This window comes from Adiantum capillus-veneris, chromosome 2 (assembly GCF_014529385.1).
Source record: "Adiantum capillus-veneris isolate H3 chromosome 2, ASM1452938v2, whole genome shotgun sequence".
NCBI classification, from domain to species: Eukaryota; Viridiplantae; Streptophyta; class Polypodiopsida; order Polypodiales; family Pteridaceae; genus Adiantum; species Adiantum capillus-veneris.
Window position 1 is genome coordinate 47331741 of NC_140932.1, and position 10830 is coordinate 47342570.

Here is a 10830-nt window from a genome sequence, read left to right on the forward strand (position 1 = left end):
AGGTTGCCATAGCTACAGGCAAGGAATCAACAGTAGATGAAGTCTCGTGTGTAAACACAGAAGCAGAGTGGGGAAGGATCTAAAGAACCCTGCCGGGTGGAACACCAAATGACCGCGAAGTAGGGGGTAAGTGACGGGGAATGCAAAGGGACTCCGAGGGGATGCTGGGGGAGCAAGCAAGTAGTAGGTGTTGTCCAAGCCTGAAAAATGCAGCAAAAGGGGGCTGAAGCTGCATGAAAACGTAGAGGTTGAGCAATCCATGCAGTGATGAATCACCGGATGTCGAGAAGGGTAGGTAGTAGAGGATGTTGTGGCACCAAAACAGGCTGCAAATCAGCAATGGAAAGGTCGGAGAATCACAGGCAAAAATCATTAGACTGTTCAGCTTCCAAGCAGGAAAACCAAGGGTCAAGGAGAAGGAATCCGGCCAGCCAAGGTAGGCTGAGAAAAACGCTGAAGTACAGGGGAAAAAATGTGGGTCACAAAGCTTCTCTACTGCACAAAAATGCAAGGGCTGTAGGGCTGAAACGCCGGTGCATAGAGAGGCAGCAAGATGGTGCGATGAGGATGGGAAAGGAGGGCAATTGCTGAGGAGAAGTCCAAGTGATGAAGCCAATCCACTAAACCCTGAGCTGAGAGCAAAAATGTTGGCCCCCAAGGACAAAACGCTAGTGCCAAAAAAACGCAGGTGGATGTTGAGGCGAGTCTTCGCGATGGAAACTCATGTAAAGTCTTTCCAAGTATGGCGATGGCTGATCCAAGGTCTAGGGCTCTGATACCATGTCAGAGTGAGAAGCAGAAGGTGAGAGAGGAAGAGGGAGACAATGGAGATAACACACAGAGAGACAAAGAGAGGACGTATGCCAAAGGCTGGCAAGCCCAAACTCCAGATGGTACAATGCTAAGTGTACAAGATGGGGAGAAGAGATAGCCCCTCCCTCCTATATATAGGAGATGGAGGGCAAGGTCGGGCAATGACTAGAAAACACCCACGACCATGCAAAAGAAAACCATCCAAATGTGGGGTCAGAGAAAAACTTGTGAGTGGCTCAGAAGAGTCTCAGTGGGGCAATGTGCTATGCATACCCTAAGTGTGCCTGAGATCCCTGTGCAGTAGGTGTACAGGTGGCCAACCCACAACCAAGGGCCAGTGCACCTGATGTGTGTGAACCTGTAAGCAGGGTGCGAAGCATCAAGAGGAGCATCTGGAGATGAAAGTCTAACAGTTTTCATGTGCACAACTAGCATTATGCGCACATGCAAAAGCTCTACTTCTAGGGCTTAGGTTATTCTAGGAATTGATCTGGCACCTTTGAGAGCCTGTTGGAAGGACCTACACGTTAATACGATTTAGTTAGGCATACATACCCTTTAATTTCACAAGGTAGTTTTCAAGCGTTATTATACGGTTGTGGGTGTCTGAACCTGTCAGCATGTAGAACCTTGTATAAGACATAGGATTGCAAAATCCAATGCACACCAGGTTAGGCATCTAGTAGTTAGAGCCGATAGACTTAGAGTTGACAGACTTTCTCAAATTGCGACCATTTCCAGTTAAGTCACTTATTTAAGTGACTTTATTAATAAACTAACAAGGCAAGAATTTTAGGTAGGTCACTTACATTAGAACCTGTAAAAGAGTACTGAGGTCAGTCATTTGAAGACAAAGGCAATAGAAAAGAGCAGAAGTAGAAGAACTTCAGTGTTAGTAGATTAACGCCATAGCCGTAGCGTTAGCGTTATTAGCACCCTAGAGTTTTCTAGATTCAGTATCAGCACTTAGGCGATTTTCCACTGGCTGGCATTTTTACCTCTTCTTGGCAGATTTCCGAGCATGGCGATCACCCTACAAATGGATCCCTCTTGCAGGAACCAACCTTGGGATTAGCCTCTGTGCATCAGATAAGCCTCAACACCAACAAATACATCAGATCATCCAGCAGCCTTGTGTTCAGCATGGTTGCATGGTAGCACCATCATCAAACCCATTCATCGCAAAGAACTGATTAGAAACCCAGTGATGAGCCCAATAACACATGCATTTAGCATTTAACTAGAAAAAGGTATCATTTGTAGTTGGATTTGTGCAATCTAAAGCGAATACTAATCCGGTAATGGGGGGGGGGGGCCTTGGAGGAGCTCTCTCTTCTCTCTCTCTCTCTCTCTCTCTCTCTCTCTCTCTCTCTCTCTCTCTCTCTCTCAGAACCTTCTTTCACATTCTCCATTCTCTCTCTTTAATGAGTAAACAAACTAACAAAGCACTAAGTACCAAGGAACCCTTGAATTTGTGCGAAACATACATCTTGAGCTAAGAATCGTAATTAAAACAATTCCATTGCACATTACATTGGCCTCCAACTAGTCTCCAACATGAGCGACTAACCGTATCACATAAGGCCGAGCATAGCCACAAAACAACCATGGGGCATATCGGAGATGACACGTGGTGGTGAACCACGACCTATTTGTTAACACCCCTTTTCATCTAGAGATCAAGAAATAATCAAAGGAGTCAGTAGTCAAAAGATTCTGAAGAAGAGGATTCATGACCAAATTTGTAGGATAAGATGTTGTAGGATAGTAGCGCAAATAAATCGTATTGTCCCCTTGAGTGTGATAGCGCCACTACATCCATAGGTGGCATATCTCACCACATTTGGGGTTGATACACATGGCTCAAGATGGAGTAATGGACAAGGATATATCAATGAGAACCTGTATGCCCAACTGCCTTACTCCATCTTGAGCCAACCGAGCCCAAATAGTCTTTCTCTCTCCATTCTCACATCGCCACTCTCACATGGTATCATCACCAGAAGAAGGGGAGCACTCATCTACCACCGTTTGAGCATGGGGAGGCTAGCAATCAGCCTACAACAGCATTCCATCATGAAGAACTGCTCACAAGCCCCAGCGTTTTCAGCCTCGCGTTTCTTAGGCCAAAATTCTAGCGTTTTTGCCTCAGTAGCATTTTACAAGGGACAACTCCAGCATTTTTTCCATCCTTATCAGCATTTTCAGGTGCTTGCGTTTTCAGCAGTGCAGAGGACCCATCGGTTGCATTTTTCAGCGATCCCTCTTCATTCCCTACCACCTCATTGCCTGAGTTTTCCGTCGGGGCATTAACCTCTTCTGTGGTTGCTTGAGTTCTTAGACTCTTGTTGTGTTTTCAAGTTTGGTATGAGTGTTCCTAGCTTCAAAGGTGAGGATTTATAGGTCTTGTCTTTCTCGCCCCCCCCTCCAAAACCTCTTAGGCCCCCGTTCCTTCCACAGGTATACATCGCTCTATCAACACTATTTTTGATATTTGTTACTTGCTGTTTTTCTTTGTTTTCAGCCACTAGATGGCTGGGACAGTCAAGGGATACTCAAAACCGACTTCTACAATGCTCCCATACCAATTGGTGGTGCAAGAGCACGCTGATTTCAATGCTACACCAGAAATTTTAGCACCTTGGTAGTTGTTTCTTAGGTGGACAGCAGGCTGGACTTTTGTTCCCAATGTGGTAGAATCATCCATTGCTTGTTCGGGCACCATCTAGTGGTGGTCTTAGCGGTTATCTTGGACTGCTGCAGCTTTGGATAGATGGTACCCTCACATCGACTTGATCTACACAAGATTTTGTGGCATACGCTTCCGCACGGATTAACATAGATACATGGCCTTTCAAGTGTCTATGGATTCACGGTCTTCTCAGAGATGGCTAAACTCGACAACTCCAACTACAACATTTGGAACATGAAGATCAAGACACTCATCACCTACAATGGACTTTGGGACTGGCTTATGGTTCTACCAAGGCCATCAAGCCCGTGGTCACTTCTGGGTCTTTACACAGACTGATGTTGATGCTTGGATCGACACTGATAGATGAGTGTACACATTTCTCCTTTTGAATCTTTCAGACACGGTTCTACAAGAAGTACACACGGAGGAGCATTCTCATCGCTTTTATGGCAGCGTATTATGGATCTATCCGCCAGAAGCAGTACCAGTAGAAGAAGTTGTAGGCGTAGAAGAGCCAGCATGTAGACTAACAGATGTAGTAGCAAATGGTGATGTCGATGTAGAAGCAGTAGATGCGGGAGCAAGGCCGGGACACACGACATTGGTAGGATTGTTGAGCCAGTCCCAAAGGTCAAACTGCATGATCATCACCATGATCTTCATCTTCCAGACCACGAAATTGAAGCCATCAAGCTTTTCATTGTGAGGAAAGATGGGCATGGCGGCTAAACTGCCATATCTACATACAAATAATCAACAAGAAAGAAGTCTCAAGTGAAGAATCAGAATCAAAGTAAGTGGAAGATCTAAGAATCCGCGCCAAGAAAACACCAAATGACCGCAAAGTGAGGATAAGTGACGGGAGAGGCAAGGGGTAACCAAAGGGATGCCAAGGGAGCAAAGTCGAAGTGCTGTCCGAACTTGAAAACACAATAGAAGGGGGCTGAAACTCCACGGAAAGTAGAGGTTGAGCAATCCACGCAGTGAGGGAATCACCCGATGCCGAGAGAGAGAGAGAGAGAGAGAGAGAGAGAGAGAGAGAGAGAGAGAGAGAGAGAGAGAGAGAGAGAGAGAGAGAGAGAGAGAGAGAGAGAGAGAGAGAGAGAGGTAAGGGCTGTAATAACACCAAAATAGGCTGAAAATCAGCAAATAGATGGTCAAAAAGATGTCGAGAAGTCACGTGCTTATTGAGCTTCCAAGCGGGAGACCAAGGGGCAAAGAGTCAGTGCTCCCTCTGTCCAAGATCACAGAGGAAATGTTGAAGTAGAGTGGGAAAACGCTGGTGAATAGTGGGCTTCTCTGTTGCACAAAACGCTGGGCTGTCACAAGCTGAAAATGCAGGTGTAAAGAGGAGCAGCAGATGGTGCGATGGGGGTAGGAAAGGAGAGCGATGAAGAGGGCAAGGCAGAGGAGCAGATGATTCCACAAAATGCTGGTGGTCAGGCAAAAAACACTGATGCTTGAAGGCAGAAACGCTGGCTGAAAAATGCTGGTGGAAAAGAGAGCAATCCTTTGCGCTGAAAAACTCTGTAAGGTCCTCCTGTGTATGGGCGATGGCAGATCCTCTGGCCTAGAGATCTGATACCATGTCAGAGTCAGTAGCAGCTAAAGGGGAGAGAAAGAGAGAGACAATGGCTTTGGAACACAAGAGAGGGATGGGAAATGGCTGGCAATAATCCAGATGGCACAACCATCTCAGTTCCCATTCCATATCATCCTCCCCAGCTTCAACATTCTCAGTCATAGCATTCAGCCATCAGTTCAGCCCTAGTTTGCCTGAGTTATCATCCCTAGAAACTATCTACACTAGCCTCATACCATCCTCCCTCAATTCAGTCCATTTTCCCATAAGTTAGTCATTACTTACATGATTTACATACCTCTCCATGAGAATATGGGTTTTCTAGATCTAGGCCCTTGCCCCATATGTGGTGGTGACACCTCCTCCTCCTCTCGCTATGCAAGATCATCCTCTCCAGCATCTGCGTTTTCAGCCATAGAATCAGCCATTAGTTCATCCCTATTTTTCTTGAGTATCAGCCCTTATTCCCACCTATAGTAACTGAGTCATACCATCCTCCATCAGATTAGGTTGTTTCCCTAGTAGTTTGGTATCATCGGCATCATTTGCATCAGCCCAAGAATGTGCATTGAACAGTCGGTGAAGTCTCCCTTTAGGTTCATCACTCAGAAGGTACTAGCACTCCATAAGCATAAGGTCTGGTCAGATCAGCCCATTTCCATGAGGCACCATTAGCATCATTTACATCAGCCCAAGAGGATGCATCAAACGGTCAGTGAAGTCTCCCTTCAGTCTGGTCACTCCATAAGCATTGCGTAAGCATAAGTTACCTAGCAATCCATATATTGTGTTGTATGTTACGTAGATAGGGTTTAATAAATATGTTTGCCAACATCTAGAGTATTGTGTTGATTTTTAGAACCAACTATGGAAAGAAGATCAATGATAGAGTCGATGGAAGTAAGAAATCGGAAAAATGATTCAGATGAATGGATTGTAGACATTTTACACTGTTATGATTGGGTTTCTATGCACCCAAGCCAAAAAGGGGCATTTAAGGTTCGTGCTCGGGATGTGTCTAACCTAACAAAGCATTGGAAGGGGAGAATACTTTCTTTTAGACGACCGAAAACTAGATTGCAACATTGGTGCAGCATGTATTCTTACATAAAGATATTCGTGTGCATCCCAAAGTGCAGATGCAATGTCACATGCCAAACAGTGAGTTATGTTTATTCGATGGTTTCTTTTGGGTTCTCTCTCTGGTATTGAACACTCTTTTGTTTTGTGCAGTGCTTTATCCTTCTGACAGCATTGAATGGCAAAGGATTGAATGCTTCACAAGAGTTATGCATGTATTCCATGTTGAGATAAGTAAGCTTCTTTATGAAGGAAAATCTTCGAGGCAGCTTGCAAATGAAGCAATCTTCTTCTATAGTTATAAGTACATCGTGCCCAAGGGTAGCTATGAATATGGCACTTTAGAACCATTGCCTTTACCAAAGCTAGATAGTCAAGAGTGGCCGGCATGTAACTCTTCAATTTAACATACTTGCACTTGTAAGCTTTCTGTGGACATACTCAATGCAATGAAGCCTAGCATAGGTTCTAGGAACATACATTTGAATTGGTTCATCCCAATTGTTATTTTTGGGCATATTTTTAAATCATGTGTCGGACTACACCACACTCATTGCACTTACATCATGAAAAATCTGAGTGAAGAGTGGCTATGTAAGACCTTTGGAAAGAATTGGGGCTACAAGGCATCATCAAATCTTGAAACGATAGAATGTCGGGTCTCTTCAAAGGATGTTGTTTTCAGGTAAGAAAATTCTACTTTGATTGGTTTTTGATTTGTGTGTGCTGGTTAAGTTTATGGTTTTTCCTTATTATGTTCTTTACAGATATTTCATTGGGCGACAAACCCTTTGCATGGTGTTCAAGTATCAACGATGGAGATTGTTGAATAGAGAATGGAATAGTGTTGATCAAGATACACGAGACATTGCATCTGTGGAGCTAAGCCTTGTATTTGAAGGACGAGAACCATTTATGTTGTAGATAGAGGATGATTGGCCATTGTCTAGCATTCGACAATAGATTACTCTCACTATGCCTAACCCACCTGTACACTTTTTCTTCCAGCTGGATGATAGGAAGATTAGAATTCGTAATGAGAACAAAATTGTTAGTAGCCAATGTTTGGCTCCACACATTCTGAAGGTGGTGGAATCTCCATGATGGGCTCATGTGGATGCAGTTTTTTGTCAAGTGGTCAATCTTGTGTATTTAGTCCAAACTCCTAAACCCTTTTGAACTGAGCGTCTACTTATATCATTTGAATTATTCCAACTTGGAAACAACAATGTAGTAAGAATGTAGCCAATTCTGCAATGGTACTCCTTTTTGTAATTTAAAACTCTCTTTTGTATCACTAAGTATGTGTCTCATGCTTTTGTCATTGTGATTTCCATGGTTTTTTGCTACTACGAGTCACAACAAAGAGCTATATGTGATTCAATGCCTATGGTTTCTTGTTTGGAGTCAAACTGCCCACGCCCACTCTGAGCTTGGGTAATATGCAATTTAGACTGCACGTTAGGTACTGCGAGTTGTCCTGGTTTAGCAGATTGACTTCTGATTTTGTGTCGTCGATCTTGCGTTCAGTCGAGTCCACAGTGCGTGCATCATGGAGTCTCTTCGTTTGCCTATGGAGTGGGTGGCCTAGTGAGCCAGAAACTAAATTTCTTGGTTGGGGGCAAACGTCCATCACTGATTATGTGCCATGTCACTGCCTTTCGCTCACTGCCGAGGCATGTCCACACAGTCTGACAGCAACCTAAGCTTACCGTTAACATGGGATCCAACAACGCTTCATCGTGCCTTCTAATTTGTAGCAAAATGGTTTAGTTGAGCGAGAAAATCGCACCCTTGGGTCTTGCAGATGCTGCTAGGAGTATTTTGAAAATTGCTGATTGTCGAAGTCCTTTTGGGAAGAAGCATTTTCAACAATCTACTACATCCAAGACACTACTCTGATAGCATAGCCGCCATTCCATACCTTGTCATTTGGAAGGCCACCTAACTATTCTAATTTGCGAGTCTTTAGCTCTGCTGTTTATGCTTTTTTTCCATCTGAGAGTCAACATAAGTTGCAATACCAGACCACCAAGACTATCTTTGCAAGCTATGATGAATTGCATGGAGTAAAAGCTATCGACTCTTTAATCCAACGACTTGTCACTTTTTGTTTAGCTATGGCCTTGTCTTTGAAGAAGACTCCTTATATTTTATTCCTACCACATCAGAGACACACACTCATGATCAGCCCTTACTTGCCTTACATGTACGTCCATAATCAAGTGAGAGATCCAACAATCAAGCTCGACTACTGTCATTATAGCCAATTCATTACCACCACTTGAATCTGTAACTTGGTGTGCTCCCTTTGATCCTCAACCTCGTCCCACCATGCCTGCTCCACACATTCCTCAACCTGCTCCAAAAGTTCCTCCACTCGTTCCTATACTACCACCAATTGTCAAGCACTATCCAGCAACCGCTCGAACATGTTCTCACTCAGGTGAAGTAAAAAACGAGGTTGTTGCAATTGCAACAGAAGAATTTTTATGGATTCAAATTTTCCATAAAGGTTTATGAATTCAGAGGTTGCTTGTCTTTGACTACCTATCCAGTAATTCAAGCCTCTCCTTGTCATCATTATCACAATCAAAATCCATGTCATATTTCACAAAGAAATTTTATCGCTGCCACCATCATATGTGCTACCACCCCTGATAGACAACGACAACAAGTCGTCAGCATTGCCATCAATATGTTTATCATCACCATCCTTGCATAAACAAGCTCACCATAGTTGGTAACATCAATACTGGTTGCTCATGTACATCATTTGACCATACATTTTCAGGGCACGCTTTGAGGGTAGTACATCTCCAAATCCTAACAAGATGCAAAAACCTATGAAAGCATTTAATGATCTACCTTTGCACTGCATTTGTTCCAGCCAATATAATGCACTAGAGAAAACAAGGTATGTCAAGCTCTCAAGATAGAAGCAGCACCTACTTCTTGACACGCATTCACTTGATTATGCTTTCCAATATCATTTCTCGCTCCGATATAAAAAAATATAACTAAATGTCAACGAGCATCAAACAACAAAACAATCCTCATGTATCAATAGTGACAATCACAAGTAAATGCACAAAAGTTGCTAGAAAAAAAGGAGCATTCGATGATATAAATTATATGATGGGCCAAGAAGTCAACTGTTCAATTGTAAAAGTCTCTTAATGAACTACAATGTCCTCAAACACATAGATTATAACCAACCTATGCCAAGATCCCATATCCAATGTGTGAATTGCTAGCACCAAACACCAATATCAAGCTGTTAGAGATTAGATAACAGAGAACCAATTAAAAACGCGCTTCATTGATATCAAGAGGATGGTACAAAAGATTCAAGATCCAATCTGTCACACACTCGTGCCAAGATCCCCATATATGCGTGAATTAATAGCACCAAAAACACTAATATCATGCTGGTAGAGATTACATGCGCTTCATTGATATCAAGAGGATGGTACATAAGATTTCAGATCCAATGCATGAATCGTGTTTCTTACATTGACAATACCATTACTCAAGTTGATAGAGATTACATAATGAAATGTTTATGAACCAACCAGAAACATGTTTCATCGATCTAAACAATGATGCATACAAAGGGGTGGATGAGTAAAGAGCACTTGTCCTCAAAACAATTGTGTCAGCAACCTCTTTCAAATAAGGAAATCCTATAATAATTGATCCTTGAGATCTAACGCATCGTTAAAGCTTCCTTGCTCTATGCTTTGGTCTAGCCATCATGCTCTCTCCTCTAGCTACCTTGGTAGCCATCTATTGCCCTCCCGTGTACGTGTTTCCAACCATTGAGCATGATTTTCCTTGGCATTTGAGGAATCATATCGTGCACGCTTGGCTACATGTTGTGATGCACATTGTTCTTGATCTTCGATTTTTTGAGTAGTAGCTTGACTTGCTTTGACCTTGGATACACATATCTTTCGATAAAACCATTTCATTTGGTTTGTTTTCCTTTGATATCCAGTACGAGCATCCCAATGCGACTTCTCCATCCCTTGAGTCGACCAGATTGCCAAACTTCCTTGGTTGGCAAAGTATGGGGTATGTGCCTCAAGAATGTGTTGTAAACAAATATATCTCAATTAACACATGTGAAGGCACAATGATTATGTCAAATCAAGACTTGAAAACAATATATTTACCATATAATGAGTGATTGCATAAGACGTCCAAGCCTTCTCAACATCATCATGGAAGTTGTATGCTGCTCGGATATATTCTTTAGCATCGTCACCTCTAAACTTCAGCCTCTGAAGTAGCAGAGCTAGGATATTTAAGCTTAACCATACCTTTGACTTGGCCAGCCTTGATTGCCCTCTATTGCTTCGATCTGGAACAGCTGCATGCAGCTTCTTCTAACACTCAAACTTCTCAGGCTCTCTAACTAGTAATGCACCATCATCGTCAATAGGTGGAGATAAGAATTTCCTAGCCTTTGCTCCGCCAAAGCACGGCTTCATTGGAACATTTCCACTCTTTCTAGATCTCTTATCATCCTTTTCAATTCTTACTTGCCCTCTATGCAAGGGAACTTCTGACAAAACCTTCTCTATCTTTCTACAAGTTGCATCAGCTTCCTCTTGTGATTGCATTTTATAAGCAAAACTGATGTACTCATACACAA

The 10830-nt window shown here is 42.9% G+C and overlaps 1 pseudogene; it reads left to right on the forward strand.

Annotated features, from left to right (window-relative positions):
- The first annotated feature begins 6059 nt into the window (after window positions 1-6059).
- On the forward strand, window positions 6060-7274 carry LOC147462717 (uncharacterized; annotated as a pseudogene).
- The last annotated feature ends 3556 nt before the right edge of the window (window positions 7275-10830 follow it).